Source organism: Lontra canadensis, unplaced genomic scaffold, assembly GCF_010015895.1.
Source record: "Lontra canadensis isolate GAN:19392208 unplaced genomic scaffold, GSC_riverotter_1.0 scaffold99, whole genome shotgun sequence".
Taxonomy (NCBI): domain Eukaryota; kingdom Metazoa; phylum Chordata; class Mammalia; order Carnivora; family Mustelidae; genus Lontra; species Lontra canadensis.
Window position 1 is genome coordinate 4,403,832 of NW_022631093.1, and position 16,158 is coordinate 4,419,989.

A 16,158-nucleotide genomic window follows, 5' to 3' on the forward strand; every position below is an offset into this window, starting at 1 on the left:
CAGGGCGGGGGCAGAGCCCGGGGCCGGTTCCGGCAGCTCCCAGCGGCGTCCTCGTCGAAGGGCCGCCCGCCCCTCCTTTCTCGGCCTCTTCTCTCGGGACCTGAGCCCGGCTGAGTGACAGCAGCCTGCGTTCTAATGGGCCCCCGGATGCTGCCTCCTAATTAGCTTGGACCCTGTCCTCCAAGGCTGCTTCTCAGGCCTCCCCCTCTGCACCGCAGTCAATTTTCTGGGATTGGGATAGAACTGATGGCTTCTAATCAGATGAAACGTTTCTGTTGGCTCCAGGCCTCTGGCGAGTACAGCAGGAGACCCCAAGAGCCCCACCAGGCCCCGCAGCCTCTTCTGTAGGGCTCCCTCCGCTTGTTTTGCGCCAATCTGGCCAAATCAGCCCGGCCAGGGCCTTGGCAGCCAGGGGATTGGCTTCTGCCCCCTTCAGGGCAGGTTTGCAGCCATCTGGGGCCTCTGCGTGGCTTCCCAGAGAGGCAGGCACCTGGCCTCGCCTGCAGGCCAGGTGCCTGCCTTTTTCGAGCCCTGGGTCTCCAGGCCAGGAAGCCTACCCCCTTTGAGGCTCTCTCTGGTACAGTGGTGGCTGAGCTCAGCTCAGTGGGGCCTCCATGGGTGCAGGCACAGACGTTCCCCTCCCCACCCCAAGAAGGATACCCTTCTGGAGTTCTACTTCAGTGAAGTTTGTTGAAGGATTTTGCCGAACAATTGTTAGCCGGCCCTGAGACCTCAGAGTCTTGAGCAAACAGAGGGTGGGAGAGTGTGACACTGACCACAGCTGGACCCCAGACTGCCCTCTGCTCCTCACCTGCTGACCAACTTCCCCAGATAGGAGCAGCGCTGGGCAGGACAGCACCCCGGGGGAGAAGCACTGCCCTACTCTCCAGGCCCTGCGCCTCACCCCAGGGCCTGGTGCAACCGCATCTCTTCCTCCAGGAAGGTCTCTGCTTGGGACTGACTGTGCAGGCTGAGAGATCTGCGATGTTCTGCAGGCGCTGTCTTCTTGCCCTCACCCTGGCTTCTCACCAGAGGGAGACCCACAGTCTCAGGCTGAGCTGTTTGGCGAGGACTGCAGGGGTCCATGGCCGAAGGGTAGAAACAGGCCTGCTTCTCACTCCCTGAAGCTTAGCCCGAGGCCCCCCGCTCTGGGCCCTGGGAGAAAGCATGGCTCCTTGGGGGTCTGGCGCACTCTCTCAGTGGTGCCTGTGGCCGCAGGGGCAGGGTCGGGGTCTGAGGCCACAGAGGGACCATGTTCTCAGAGGGTTTGGTTTTGGGGAGATTCTGCAACTCCTGCCCTTTCCTCCCAGAGGGGAATTTCTCTAAGTCGTGTGTGTGTGTGTGTGTGTGTGTGTGTGTGTGTGTGTGTGTAGGCGGAGGATGGCAGAAAGGGGGCCTGGGAAGTATGGTTGTCTGGCATTTGCCCTCAGCCCCATCTTTTACCACATTTCGCGGTTGCGTCTCCTGCAGCAGCAGGTAACTCTTTTCAAGCACAGCGTGTGACCCAGCCTGCCTGGGCACAGGCAGGACTCAGGAGCACGCGTGTGCGCGCGCACACACACACGCATGTAGCACGTACAATGTAGGTGTGCGGCACACACAGATGCACACGTACTCACTAAATCCACCCATGGGGCTTCGTATAGTCACCTAGGCATGTCCACAGCCAGACCTCTGGGTTCCAGAACTCTGCTCAACGCAAAATCAGGCTGGTCGGGGACAGGAGCTATGTTCTAAGGCTGCCAGGTGTCAGGCCAAGGTGGGGAGCACAGTGGCCGCTTGGGTGGTGACGGGGAATGAATGGTGCACCTCTGGGTGTCCAGAGGCTGAAAGCTCTAGCCTTCCACTGTCCATGGGGTGTAAAGAGACCATCTTCCACGGATGGATGGAGCGTGTTCTGTGACTCTGAAGCTCTAGCTGGTCCATCTGAGGGGCTCACCTCCTTCACTGTTGATGCATTTAAGGCGTTTATCGAGCACCTGCTGTGTGGTCCAGTGGACCCAAGCCTCTGGCAGTGACCTAGGCAGTCACAGTAGTCCCTCTTTTTGCAAATCTTGATGCCTGCTGTGTGGACCACCAAAAGGCCCTCAGTCAATTTCAGGGTGAAGCTCCATATCGCCAGGGACCCGGAGGCCTAGAGAGGGGCTGAGCCCAGGGGGGGGGAGGTCACTTCCGCTGCACAGCACCCTCCCAATGCTGAATGAGCACAGGGCGAGGAAGAGACTGACCGAGAGGACACCCTGGCCAGCCAGGGTGTTGGCTGGAGAATGGACACGGACAGTTTCTCTTTTTCCCTAGCCTCACCCTCTGCGGGCTGGGAACTATCCCAGGCAGGGAAGGGGCTTCGAGCACACTCACAGACATGCATCATACACACAGGACAGGACGCAGCTCTCTTTCAGGAGTAAAAGCAGGGGTTCAGTGTTCTCCCCACTTTGCCGTCTGACCTTGGGCAAGGCTCGGCCTGCACTGTGCCCCAGTTTCCATGTCTGACTCGGGACTCAGCAATTCCTACCTGCTGCTTCAGCTTCCAGCTTGCTTGGTGATGGGGACGTGAGGAAAGGAGGGAAGAGGGCTTCCTGGAGCTGGAACCATGTGCCCTAGTTCCCATCCCTCCAGGTCACACAGAGCTAGCGATGAATCTGTGACTTTCAGGAAATTTGGAGGCTTGGAGTCCTGGCTGGGTTGAGTGGAGAAGCCTAGGCTGTTGTGGGGTTTGAAGTAGTCCCTATAGGGACCTTTCCTGAGGCCGGGCTCGCTCAAAACAGATTCTGTGCCCAAGAATGGTTCAGTAATCTTATTTGGGAAGAGTGGTTGGAGGGCCCTCACGGAGGGCATCCTTTTGCCCACTTATGGGGGGTACCCTGTCCTAATCTTTGCATTAGAATCAAGGGATTTTAGGAAAAAGGAAGGAATGTGCCGTGGCTTGCCCTCGAGGCCATCCATGACTCTCTGGGACATTCCAACCCTAAGCCTCTTAGGCTGTGGAGAAGTTCAAACTAGAAAACCCAGTTTTGGGAGTGCATCTGGGACCACCTACCTCCTTCTGTCTACTCTACCCCCTCTCCAATAAAAGCTCTTGTTTCTTTGAATACAAGCAATTACTGGGTGAAGGGGGAAAGGGGTGCTCAGGTGGGGCAGGGAACCATCTCACTGGATTCTCTAGGTTTCCAAGGATCCCAGCTTGAGCCTTCCTGACACCTGGGCTTCCCCAGCCTGTCCTGGTGCAGAAACCTGGGATGTACTCAGGCAGGATGGCTGAGTGGGGTGCCTATGGAAGCATGGAACTCGGAATTCTGGCACCAGCTGGCAGGGCTGGCCTCATGGCTCACGGAGTCCACTCACTGGTCGTTCTCTGGTTCCTGAGAATGGCTGAGCCGAGGGGCGGAGAAGGCTGGGCGAGTAGCCGAGGCTGGTCACGCAACTTGGGAGCAGAGGGTCAGCTAATGCCATTACCCCTGCCTCCTCTTCCCAAGACCTGCTTTCCTGAGAGAAGGGCACTCTGAGTATGGCCGGAGAAGCAACAATGCTTCCCCTGCACCCCAGAGTCCTGGCAGGCTGGTCTCCATGCCCCTGTCTGCCTCTTTTCTTTTCCGAGCAGAGGTAAAGAGTTCCAAGCAGTATGAGGAAAGGGGAGGGAGCCGGCGAGTCCCCCCTCCCCTGCTGCCTCTGCAGCCTGTAGCTTTAACCATTACCCTAGACCTGTGTCTTTGGCCAAAGGGACAGCAACCTGGGATTGCCTTCCTCTGGGCCCAGTGGCTGTCAGAGGCCCCTGGGTTGCCAACAGAATACCCAAGCCTCAGTTTCTCAGAAAAGTGGGCTCAAATATTTTTAGATTCAGGGAATTCCTGAATCGGAAAACCTTGGAACCGGATTCCAGCCTGGGGTTCCCATTTCTGCGATGCCGGCCTCGGGGCCCTCGCTTGACCGCGGCTGAAACGGTTCAGAGCCGGCTGGTCAATTTCAGATTTCCAAGACCCGGTTCTAGAGAAGCGGCTGTGTGCCGGGGAGCCCTGCGTCAACAACCAAACCCCGGAGAAGCCGCGGGAGTGTCTTTATTGGATTTTGCGAAGAGCATTTGGGGTTTCTGTCTGGGTAAGAAAAAGCCCGACTCTTGCGGGCGAGGGCAGGCCGCCGTGGGCTGGGGGCGCCTCGGAGCACGGCGGAGGGACGTCGGGGTCCTTGGCGAAGAGAGCCGGGGCTCTGGCCGGTGTCTGTTGCTTTTCTGCGGCATAGCCGCCCGAAGGAACCAACGAACCAACGAACGAAGCGGTGTCGTTTAGAAAAAATACCCTCTTGACGCGAAGCTGCGGCTCAAGTCCCCAGGCGTGCAGAGGGGCCAGCGCTTTCGCTCGTGCTGGGGCCCCCATTCCGCTGCGCAACGGGAAGCGGCGGGCGGCCCTCTCGCCTGCCCTTTCTCCTAGAGGTCCCCGGAGGCCTGTGCCTCCGCGAGGGGCTGCGAAGGGCGTCCGGGGCTGTGCCCTTAGCAGGGCTGGGGCCCGCGCCCCCGGGGCTGCTGCCCTCTTGGGGTGCCTAGAGCCGAAGCATGGGGTGGGACCGCCAAGTAGGTGAGGCAGCGCTCCGCGACGGCAGCTGGGCCAGTGCGCTGGGCTCAGGAGCGAGTCCTTGCGCTGCCTCGATGGCGCCCGGACTCCCGGGCGGTGCGCTCAGTCCCGCGCCACCCACTGGACCCCACAAACGCCTGGAGCAAACATTGCGGAATCCGCCACCGCCTCCTTGCGCCCCAACACTGCGGCGACCCAGCGCCCCCAGCCCAACAACTCTTACCCCACGCGGGTTGCGTTGCGTGTGCGGCTCTTCGGCTCCGGGCTCGCTAGCCACGGACTCCGCCTCAGGTTTCGACTTCGGCTGGGGCCCCGGATCCAGCTGCGTCTCCAGCAGTGCGCGCAGCTCCGGTGCCCGCTGGTTCGCTACATCGCACCGCGCAAGGTCCAGGCAGCTTCGGCTCGGCCCGCTCCTCCCGCCGCCGCCGCCGCCCGTCGCCCGCGGGGAAGGCGGGGACACCGGCCGGGGAGGCGGGAAGGGGGGAGGGGAAGCGAGGCGCTCGCCTGCACCAGCTGGGAGGGGCGGCGCGCCGTCCTGCAGGCTAGGGGTCCGGGCCTCCCTCGGGGCGCAGTCAGAGGTCGGCGCGGGTCGCCGGCGGGGTCTGAGGCCGGGGAACGCGGGCGGAAGGGGGACCCGCGCCACATGCGGACGAAGCCGCCGTGGGTCCCGGCCTGGCTTCCGCGCACTTTTCCTCACTCGGCTCAGTTTTCCACCTGGCACACCAGGGGCCCAGGAAGACCTCGGTTTGACGGGTTCTGTTTGGAGTTTCCCCCTGGTCCTGCCTGGCGCGGGTCACGCCGGGGTTCTAAGATTCTACCTTTCCCCTTTCCGCTCAGCCTGCGGGAGGAAGCTGGTCTTGCATTTTGGCAGGGAGTGCCCGCGGCGCAGGTTTTGGCGGCCAAGGAGATTTGAGGTCCGACCCTAGAATTTCTCTGTGGGTGTTGGGGGGGTGTTATTTCTGGGGAGGGGCGAACGCCCGACCCCTGCCCTGCTTGGAGGATAATCCCCCTCCCTAATTCTCCTCCGGGGTTGGGCTGATGAGCAGAGAGATCAACGCTATGGAGCGCAGATGCTTCTGTGGCCACTTGCTCCGTCCCTCGCCCGCATACCCTCCATCGGTAGCCCCCGTATAAGGGAGGACTCTATCCATGTGTTCCCGTTGGCCTCTTCCTGGGAGATGGGCAGGACTCATGGGATCTGGGTTCCACCCGGTGTTGCCCACAGCCAGATAACCCCTCTGGAAGCCTTGTGGGGGAAAGCAGTTGGCTGACCTAGGCTCCTGCTTTCCCCAAGCCCCTATTCTGAGCCTACTGCTGCTGGGGCCCTGCGATGGGACAGGGTCCCGCAAACCAGAATGTCGGGGGACCACCCTGGGGGTCGGGAGCCGCTGAGCTGCCCTCCGATGGCCACAGGTCTCTGGGGCTGCCGCTTTGGCTCAAGGTGCCAGGAGATGGCAGTGTGAAAGTCGGGCATCAATGTTTCATGAGGTGCCGTCACCAGTGGCGCCTCCCTGCCTGGTTCCAGCCGACAGCTGCCCCGGGAGAGGCCACGGCCCCGCGCCCGCTCTGACACTCTGCTTGCCCGCGTCTCCAGGGCCACCTGGCGCGGGATGGCAGAGACAGGAGCTCCTTGCCAACTCGCAAAGCCTACCCAAGCTCGCAGATTCCACATGTTCTGGGCCCTGAGAAATGGCCCCTGCCCCCTGTCTTGCTGTTTCGGGACTTCTAGCCTCCCCTCCATTGTCAACAGCAGGAATGCTTCTCCGGTGGCTGCTGTGGCTCTGGTGCACAGAGGATCATAACGGTTAAGAGCCAAGTCCCCTAGCCCACAGGATTTCAGACCTGGACCTGGAGGTGGCCCTGTAGTCTTGCAGCTTGGACACTGCACTTCAGGAATTCTAGCTTCTGCTTCTCCACTGCCATGATATTGGCTGTTTTATGTGTGAAACTGGTCTGCTGGCGGATCTGGCCCTGCAGGCTGCTAAGCTGAGACACTTCCGACCTTGGGGCAGCCTTCCCAGAGACCCAAGGTGGCCTAGTGTCTTTGGGCATAAATGCAACTGCTGGGCCCTTACTCTGCATAGAGGGTATGACCTCCATGTCTAGCTGGAGTGGCTTTCATTCTGGCATCTGCACTGAGAAATCAGACCTTCCTACCCCTGCACACCAGCAATTTTCCGGGTTTTGTTCCCAGCAACCGCAGGGCATGAGTATGTGTGGATATCTGTGTGCCCTTGTTTACAGGGAGAGCCTGTGGTGCCAGAAAGCTGCCTCTGAGACCCAAGGGCTGGGGTAGGAATCCTGTCTGTGTTTTTTACTAGCCACGTGGACTTGGGCAAATCACATAACTTCTTGTAGCTTCAGTGTTCTTACCTGCAAAATGGGAATAAAAAGAGTTTTGGTTTTACGGAGAAATCTGCGAGATGATGGAGAGAGGTGCGGCCCTGCCGGGAGATGGGCAGCTGGGCCAAATGTTTGAAGGTTAATGGTGAAACCTGCCAGGTTGCTTTGCTCTTTAAAATAGTTTGCTCTCACTTTTGTTTCCTTCTTTGTGCTCTTGTTGTTTGAGTCAGGCAGGAGCAGGTCCCTTCTCTGGTTTAGTAGGCCTCCCCTCATGCCCTGCTTAGCTTCTAGGAAGTTCAGACCGGGGAGACTAGGCAGGTGGGTGGGGGTGAGATCAGGCCCCGAAGGCCTGGAAGTTCTTAGCGAACTGGGGTGCGTCAAAACACTTTTTTTATGATCTTAATTTCACTTCCTCCAAAAAGAAATTTTCCCAATTTCCCTTCAGGTTTTGACATCTTGGGGCACATACATTTCCTCTTTGAAGGCAGAGGGATCAGGCTTCAGAGAGAGGAAGGTTGGGGCTGGATCGACCAGGAACAGAGGTAACACAGTCATCGTACCCCAGTATCACGTTTGCGGTGAGCTTCCAGGGACCTAATCACAAAAGATCAGTAGAACTCCTGATGCGTTTGCTTTGTTTTTCCTTCCAAACTCATATACGTTCTCAAATCAGAAGTTTTTGTCTCTAGTACAAAACTCTGGGATGAATTTGTCACATGGGTTCACATTAAACATAATGGGCAAAAGTCTTTAGTCGCATTTGTGCAGAAAGGCATATAAATTCTTCCATAGTTTCTCATCTCAATATCCAGCGAAAGTAGGGAGAGTGTCCTCTTTCTCCTTCATAGCACTTATTGCAATAGGATTGATACCAATATCTGTGTAATGACTGATTAAAACCCGTTGCCCCTACCACTTCTAAGGTCTCTAAAAGCGGGGCTGAGTCTCTCTTGCCAACCACAGGTCCCTCCCTAGGGTGGGCCAAGGGATTTGTTGTGCTGATTGGTTGGGTGCAACTCACATGCCCAAAGTGGAGCCAATCGCCTTGTGAGGAAGAGTGGTTCGGGGTTGTGGTTGGCTAGGCCAGGGTCGCAGGATCCACCCCAGAAGGCTGGGAGGGGAACTCCCCCATCTTAAGGAGCACACTACCCCAAGGATCCTGGCTGCTGTCCTGAGCAAGTTCTCTGAGCTCCTTGTGGCAGGGAATGGGTTGGTTTTCAAAAAAGTCCCTGCACTGTGAAGATTCTCAGAGGGCTGCTGATGGTGTTGGTAGGGAGTCCACTGCAGTGTGATGGGGAGGAGTTGGCTCTGTTGGGACAGTCTGAAGTCCATCAGGATTGTTCCTGCATTCATCTGTCGAAAGAGCTGGAGGGCTACCCAAAAGTCTGTGGGGGTAAGGCTCAGTGTCTACTGACTCGTATCTAGGGATGGATCTGCAGAGCAAGGGAGGGATATTTTGGTACTCTTTCTTACCTGTGAGGAGGGAATTAGAGTCTCTACAGATAGAGAGGAACCCCTATGATCAGGTAAGATATTAATTTATTTGAGCATAATTATATTGCACTCTGAGCTTCCTGGCAGCCAAAGCAAAAATAGGAACCATTTGGGCATCTTAAGTATTTTCTTTCATTGCAAACCTATCAGTATCTGCATGGAATAGTGGAAAGAGACCTGATCTTGGGACCTTCCTGGAATGGCCTTTACCAGGTCAGCAAATTTAAACAGCACATATTCTGTGCCTGTGATTGCAGTGATACAAAGATGGATGGCCTCTGCTTATTTGAACTGGAGACAGACATACCAACCCATAACCATTTTGGAGCACAGTGCTGGAGAGGAAATCTATAGCCTGCTTTTGAAGGGTCTTGAGTGCCATACAGGTCTTGAGTTTGCCTGAACAGTTTCTCCACTCCCCATTCCTCACCGGGAACAGCACTGGGACAGGTGGGAAGGCAGAGAAAGGGAGAAGAGGAAGCTAGAGAATTAAGTAGGAACCAGATACCACAGGGGTTCGTAATCCTTGTTAGGAGTGTGGGATGCTATCCTGAAGGCAAAGAGGAGCAGAGGGGGGAGGGTTTAACAGTGGGAGATCCGGTCACATTTCTCTTTTACAAAGATCGCTGTGCCTGGAGAGTAGAGGATAGGTTTGAGATGGGATCAGAGCCAATTACTGTGACATCATCACTCTGCCTCTCTGTCCATCATTTTATGTGTCTGTTGGTCCATCCACCCTCCATCAGCACAGGGGGCCACAGTTTGGCCTGAGAACTGTGAAGGTAGGAAGTTGTGACCCTTGCCTGCCACGAGCTGTCCCTTGTTGCCCCAGATCACCCTCTGCGGACCTGAGCTGTTTGTCCCATCCTCTGGGGCTTTGTGGCCGGGACCTCAGCAGCCCTCCAGATGGCAGCTTCCTACGAGGGGAGACAGGGTGCTCAGGGCCGGAAGGGGCACAGTCACTGCTGCAGACAGACAATCTGGGGAAGTCAGCTCAGAGAATAGCCCTGTCGGAAGCTTTTAAAGTAATTATCCTGGCTTGCTTTCTCTGACTGGCTGATGGCGGCCTATTAGCCCCGAGTTGGAAATTCTGAATTGTTTTGTGACAATTGAAAATATGATTGGAGACCAGGAGGGAGCTGTTCATGAAATATTGATGTTTCTAGGTGTTGTGGGATTGCTTCCCGTCGGCTGGGGAACCTTGGGAGCAGGGGACTGGTTGCTGTCCCCGGGACTCCTCAGACTGACTGCCCTGAGCTCAGGAGATGGGAGTGTTTTTGTGCCGAGTTGTGAAGGCAGTTTGGGGACCTGTACCTCTAATGCGCCGCTCCAAGCTATACCCTCCCTCTCCCAGCACTCCAGTTTCGCTATCAGGGCCAAGCAGGATAGAACTTGGGGACTTGAGACGTTCTGTGTGTTCATGTCTGGCCTAGATTCTCCTTGGCACTCAAGGCTCATCTGGAGTCAGACTATGTAGAATCCCGGTTCTGCCCCTTTGCATCATAAGCCTCACGTTCTCAGCCTTTCTATGGCGGATATTAAGAGTTCCATGCTTCAAGAGTTCAGCATGGCCCTTGTGTGCTGGGTCTGGCCTCATCCTCAGGCTCCTGAGCTTGTCAGGAATGCTGGGGTCAGGTCAGGGCCAACTAGAGGAGTTCATCCCGGATCCCCAGGGCTTCGCGGCCCTTCTCCTCAGCAGTGTGCTTTGTGTTTTCTCTTTTCTGTAAGTTCTGAATACATAGCGCTGGGAAGGGGTATGCAGGCCTGGCAGGCACCCCTGCTGGACAAGGTACCCTGGGGTCTTGGTGAGGGACTCTACATGCCCAGTCCAGGCCTTTGCTCCTTGAGGTGAGACTCTGCTATGGCAGAGGCTGGTGGGTAATGGCTGCCTGGCCCCCAGCCCTTGAACCTGCCTGGGACATCAGGAGAGAGGCCCCTGCCTTTTTAAGCCCTTGATCTGCCAGACATGGTACATGGTTCACTTTTCTCATCCTGAGGGGTGATATGTACCCATTGCATAGATGAGGACAATGGAGGCCATGGTTCCTTCCTTCCACAGACAATACTTGAGCACCTGTCCTATGTGCTGGTGCTGAGGGACACAGGGGTGATGGACAGCCCCAGTGCAAGTCTTCATGAGGGACTGGGTCTAAGAAGAGTCTGTCTTTAGAAGTGGTGCAGGTTAGGAGCCATGGGAGACAGAACGGGGACAGCAAACTTAACCCGGGGTCAGGGAAAACTTTCTGGAGAAAGAGACCTTCCCACCAAGCTGTGGAGGCAGCAGGAGTTTGCCCTGGGGCTGGGTTGGGGCAGGGTAATGACAAAGCTAGTGGAGGGCAGGCTCAGCCTGGATATTCTCATCCATCTGACGATGGGACAACCATTATATTCCCCTGTCCCAGCTGTGGCGATGGTAGCCTAGAGAGGCACTGAGAAGGGCCCCGCGGCTCCAAGGTGCTTGGCTCCTTGCCTATGGACCTCTCTGGGCTTCATTTTTTCTTCCCTCCCTCCCTCCTTTCCTTTCTTTCTTCCTTCCTCCGTTCCTTCCTTCCTTCCTTCTGAGAGGAAGAGAGAGGTAGGGGGAGGGTCAGAGGGGGAGAGAGAGACTCTTAAGCAGACTCTGTACCCTGCGCTAGCCTGAAGCTGGACTCGATCTCGCGACCCTGAGATCATAACCTGACCCAAAATCAAGCGTCAGACATTTAACCAACTGGGCCACCCAGGCGGCCCCGGGCGCTATTTTCTTCATTTGAAAAACGGGGGGTCGGATTAGTCTTAGCAGCAGGGCCCATTTTCCAGATGCAGCTTTACCAGGACTGCTTAGACAGATGAGTATAGCTCTGCTCTGGTTGACCGTGTGTGTGAGCTCATGCACCCTCCCCACTCCCCGTATCCCCATCTGGCTCTGCGGCATCCAGTGTGCCCCAGGGCTCCCTGGACCACAGTTTGCAAGCATCAGGGTAAGGAGGCTCCCTCCGGGCTGTCCAGTCCTAGTCTCCTGGACCCTGGGAGCAGCCTAGAAGGTCCCTCTTCAGTCCTGCTGGCAGGACCCCATGGGCCTGCTGTTCCTTGCTCCTTTAGAGTTTCCTGATAGTCATCCGTGACTCAGGCCAGCAAGCGTCTGTTGAATACCTACTGGATGTGTGCTCAGTGGCTGACACTTCTGAGCGCCAGCTGGACGCCAGGTCCACACAGAGCTCTTCGTAGCAGGTCATTTTCTCATCACCACCGGCGGCCATCAGCCCGTTTTACAGCTCAGGGAGAGGAGAGCTGGGAGAGGATCAGGGACTCGCCCAAAATCACGAATCACAGTGACATTAACATGGGATCCCATGGATTAAGCCCCTGGTGTGTGCCAGCCCTTTGCCAATATGTCCCTGTGCATTAGCAGCTCCACCTCTCAGAGCGAATCTGAAAAGCAGGTGCCGTTTCCATCTCCAAGGAGCAAACCAGTGCAAACCCAGCGAGGGGAAGGAGACCTGCCTGAGCTTCTAGACCCTGCCCCCCAGCCTCTCACTCTCTCCTGCCTTGTGCTTTGGGGTCCGAGGCAGCTTGCCTGTGTGCCTGCTGGTGGGTGAGCTCCCTCCCATTTCTGTTCCTGCTGTGCATCTAGGGAAACTGAGGCCCAGAGTCTCACTTCCCTTGAAATGTCTCTGCCCTCGGGGGTCTCCAACTGGCACGGGCCTCCATGTGTCTGCTCCCTGGCAGTGACTGTGACTTCCAAGTCTGGCTTCTCTACAGACTGCCTGCCTTTCTGGAGACCGTCTGCCCATCTGGTGGCACCGGTCAGGGCACACTGACCCTGGTTGGCCGGCGCCGCCCTCCTGACTTCAGGACATGTAGAGGAAAGGGGGGCGGGGTGAGCCAGTGGCGGCTACTCCTGCTTCCCCATCGCTGTCCTTCTTTTGGGTTTTAGCTCACACTCAGCACCCCAGCCGCAAAGCTTGAGTCCATGCAATCTGTCCTTCCTCCCGTCTCCAGATGCCTCAAACTTGGTGCCACTGAGGTGTGACTGTTCCATGGACAAGGCCTGCTTGTGATTTTCGTCCTGGGGCGGCTGCGTGACACTGAGGATCAGGTGGGATTTCATGTTGGGAGGAGGGAGGCTGGACTTTCGGTGGTGGGGAGACACCCAGCCTGCTGCACCTGCAGGTGGGGCCCCAGATGATGGGGCTCCCTCTGAGCCTTAGGGGCAAAGCTTGTCTGTGCACAGAGCCCAGATCTCTGCCGAGTAGACAAACACAGAGTGAGGGGAACGAGTCTTGACAAATGTTTGCCAAGTCCTTGGCTGACTTGGGAGTCAGGAGTGAGCTTGTTTGGGGGAACAAAGGGGAGAGAGCAGCCTGCAGAGAGCCATTAACAGTGAGGAAGGAGGAGCAGCCTGGCCTGAATGGGACCTGGTCCCGGGCTGGTGTCTTCTCCTGAAGGATGCCCCCATCCTCTCCCAGAGCTCTGGACCGGCAGGTCGCGTCCCAGACAGCCTTCCTGCCCCCTTGAGCCGCATCTCCCTAGGAACCCTTGGGAGCTGGGTCACCTCCTGGGAGGTTGGTGTGACCTGCACATCCCAAGGTTGCCTTCCTCTAGAAGCCAGGAAATGTGGCTATAGTCTGCAGTGCCAGCACTTCCAAGGGGGAGCTAGTCTGGCACTAGCTTGTGATACCTGGATGTACCCAGGTCAGAGAGGCCCCACCCCCTCAATATTCTGGAAGTGTACAAGGTGACCTTCCTGTCTCTGCCCATGGTCCAGGCAGTTACGGCCACTCATTTTTTCCAAGGAGCAGGGCAGAACAGAGGAGGTAGGAGGAAGAGGGCATGATACCCTACTTTGGCCTCAGTATCCTCAGCTTGATGTGACATCCTTTTCCTTGGCTAGCCCCTAGTCCCTGATTTCCTGGTGCAGGTCAGCAGGCCTCGGGATAGGAAGAGGCAAGATTTCCTCTGGAGCAGAGGGGGAGGCCATGTAGGAGACTGCATGGAATAGGTGAACACACAGGAAATGGGGAATGTGGGGAGTATATGGGAATCTGTAAGTTTGGTTTCGTTCAATGTGACCAAGGGCAGAGGGTGATGGGGGTGGGATGGGAGCTAGGCCAGGAAAAAGGATCCCCTGGGAAAATGGGGAGCCATGGAGGGTAACTGAGCTGGGAAGTGGTCTGAGCAGGGCTCTGCTCTAGGATGGTGAGGAGAGGGTAAGAGATAGGCAGGCAGGCCTGAATGAGAGGCCATGGTGGGCCCCAGAGGGCTCCTGGCTTTTCCCTCTGGGCTGGGGAAGGAGTTCCTGAAATGGGTGGGGGTGGGGACAGGGGAAGCCCAATCCCTGCCCTCACTCTGATGATTTGGCCTCTTTCCCCGGGGCCAGGGTCCTTTCTTTCTGAGTAGAGGTGGCCCAGAGCTCTGGGGTCTGGATCTCTGGGCCCCATACCAGGGAGCTGGCTTCCAGTGTCTCCCTCTCATTTCCCATGCTTGCCATTGATTCTGCTTCCCCTGTACCCAGTATTCTCCAAGGAGTCTCCTCCAGGGGTCCTTAGGAAGGAGAGGGGTGGCCAGGAGACCTGGGAGACAAAGTCTAGGTGCTGTTGCCTTTTGGGACCCTGTCACAAGCCCACGTGGAGTTCCCATCCGAGCTTCCCTGGCTGTGCATCTCACTTTGGTGGTGGGGCTGGGGCCTCAGGGACTAAGAGGGGAAGGGACTCATCCACGGTCACACTCCTTCATTCAGCGATTTTGTGGGAACCGCACTCGGCTGGGGGTCCATCTGTGGCAATGGTGAGGCATTGGAGAAGCCCCCTTTGATCTTCAAGGAGGGGCAAGAAGTGACTTGAGCAGTAGCTGGTTTGCAGGGTGTGGAAGGGGAAGGGGCATAGGCTGCCCGGAAGACTAGTGGCTCACCCTGGTGGGTGGGATAGAGAAATGCAGGGCTCTGGCTTTTATGGGGCTGAGTCCTGGGTTCCTGCTCCCTGCTTGCCTCTCTCTGGTGGGCCAGGGTGGGGCTGGGTGGAAGGAAGGTGGGACGAGGGCAGCAAGGTGTCTGAGTCTTTGCTCAGGTGGGGACATTTGATCAGTGCTGGTAATGTTAAATTTCTTGAGTTCAGTCTCTATTCTTCATCCCTATTTGATTTTTTGGGGGGTAGTTTTATCGCATATACTTAAAAAAAAAAAGAGGCCATCTCAAAGATCAGGTTGATGAATGGTGCAGTATCTTGATTTTGGTGGTGATCTCATGAGTCTACACACGTGATGAGATGACGGGAGGAACACACCCTTTATAGCAATGTGGGCTTACGGCGGTTGGTGTGTCCTTGAGGAGTGTGGGATGTAGCTATGGGGGTCTTGGGGGGAAGGGTCCACAGGCCTGTTTGTACTATCTCGGCAACTTCCTGTGAATCCATATTATTTTAAAAATAAAATGTTGGAAAGCCAGTTTGGGGTTCTGCTTGAGGGGTCGAGGGCATGTCCCCAGAGAGCACAGTAGGAGCTATTGGGGAACCCTTGGAAAGGAAGGAAGGGGAGGGCCAGGGAGACAGAAGGGGAGACAGAGAGTCATTGATTGGTACAAGGAGCTGGGAGCGACACCTCAGTTGCGCTGAGCCCATCCAGGGCTCTGGCTAGGGAGACTCACAGAGCTCGGGTGGCCGTAAGCACCACCTGACGGGAGCATGGGGCAGCTGGGCTGAGCTGGGCTCAAGGAGGAGCAGGGAGGAGAAGGTGTGTGGTTGTACTTCCAAAGGCAGCTCAAGAGTGGGGGCCCTGGTTGTCACCCAGCAGTGGAGAGGCAACGTGCAGGGTGTCTGCACCTCTAGGCGCCTGGGTTGTCCAGGGGCATGTGTGTCCGTCCAGGGCCCAGGAGGCAGGTGTCACAGCCTGCTGTGGCCCCTGGGGGCTCCGGAGCTGCCAGGCCCAATACCGGGCACCTGGATCTGGCCTCCCGGCTGCCCTGGAGAAGCAGGTCTGCTCGAGGAAGTGTAGGCGGTAGGGGCAATTATGTGGCCATGTGGGTTCACTGAACGGCAGTTGACACTCCAGGCAGCTGGAAGGAGCCAGATTCCAGGCCATCCCCCTGCTGCAGCCACTGCTTTGTCAGATCTCCCTGACCCTCCCCTACTTGCCGTCTTCCGGGATCCTAGAGAAGTTCCCCAAAGGCACTCTGATCTCATGTCGCCACCATGCCACCCCCCCATCCCTTCCTGGCCCTGGACCCCACGTTCATCATCTTTCGCATCAGCCCAGGGCTGCCCAGCCTGCAAGAGAGGCTCTTGCTAACTGGATCCTGGTCTGCCAGTTTCTCTCTTCCACTGCGGCCGGGGTCCAGCTGTCTCTGCCTCCCCTCCATGGGACTCAGCATCTTCCCAGTACCAGCCATTAACTGAGCTGCAGGCAACAGTTCCCCTTTCCTCTTTGTTTGGCCAACTCTTACTCCCTCTTTCGGTCCCAGCCTGGAGACCCCTCTTCTGAGTAGCTTCTCTAGCACCCCCCGCCCCCCAGCCATACTTGTATCCACATTCGTTCTCCCTTTGCACAATCCTGGAGTTTTACTCTTAGCATATCCTATATTTGTAGATTTATTTTTGGCTTCAGACTCTGGGCTCCCTAGGGGAGCCTAGGGGTCAGGCCTATGCTTTTCTCCATTTCTGTAACACCGTCCCTTTCCTGCAAGCATATTGGCCCATGTTAGGAGCTCAGTAAGGTACGCCGCCCGTGTGGGGTGGGGAACAGGGCCACCATCATTTAGGCGAGGCTGGTCACCCAATACAAAGAC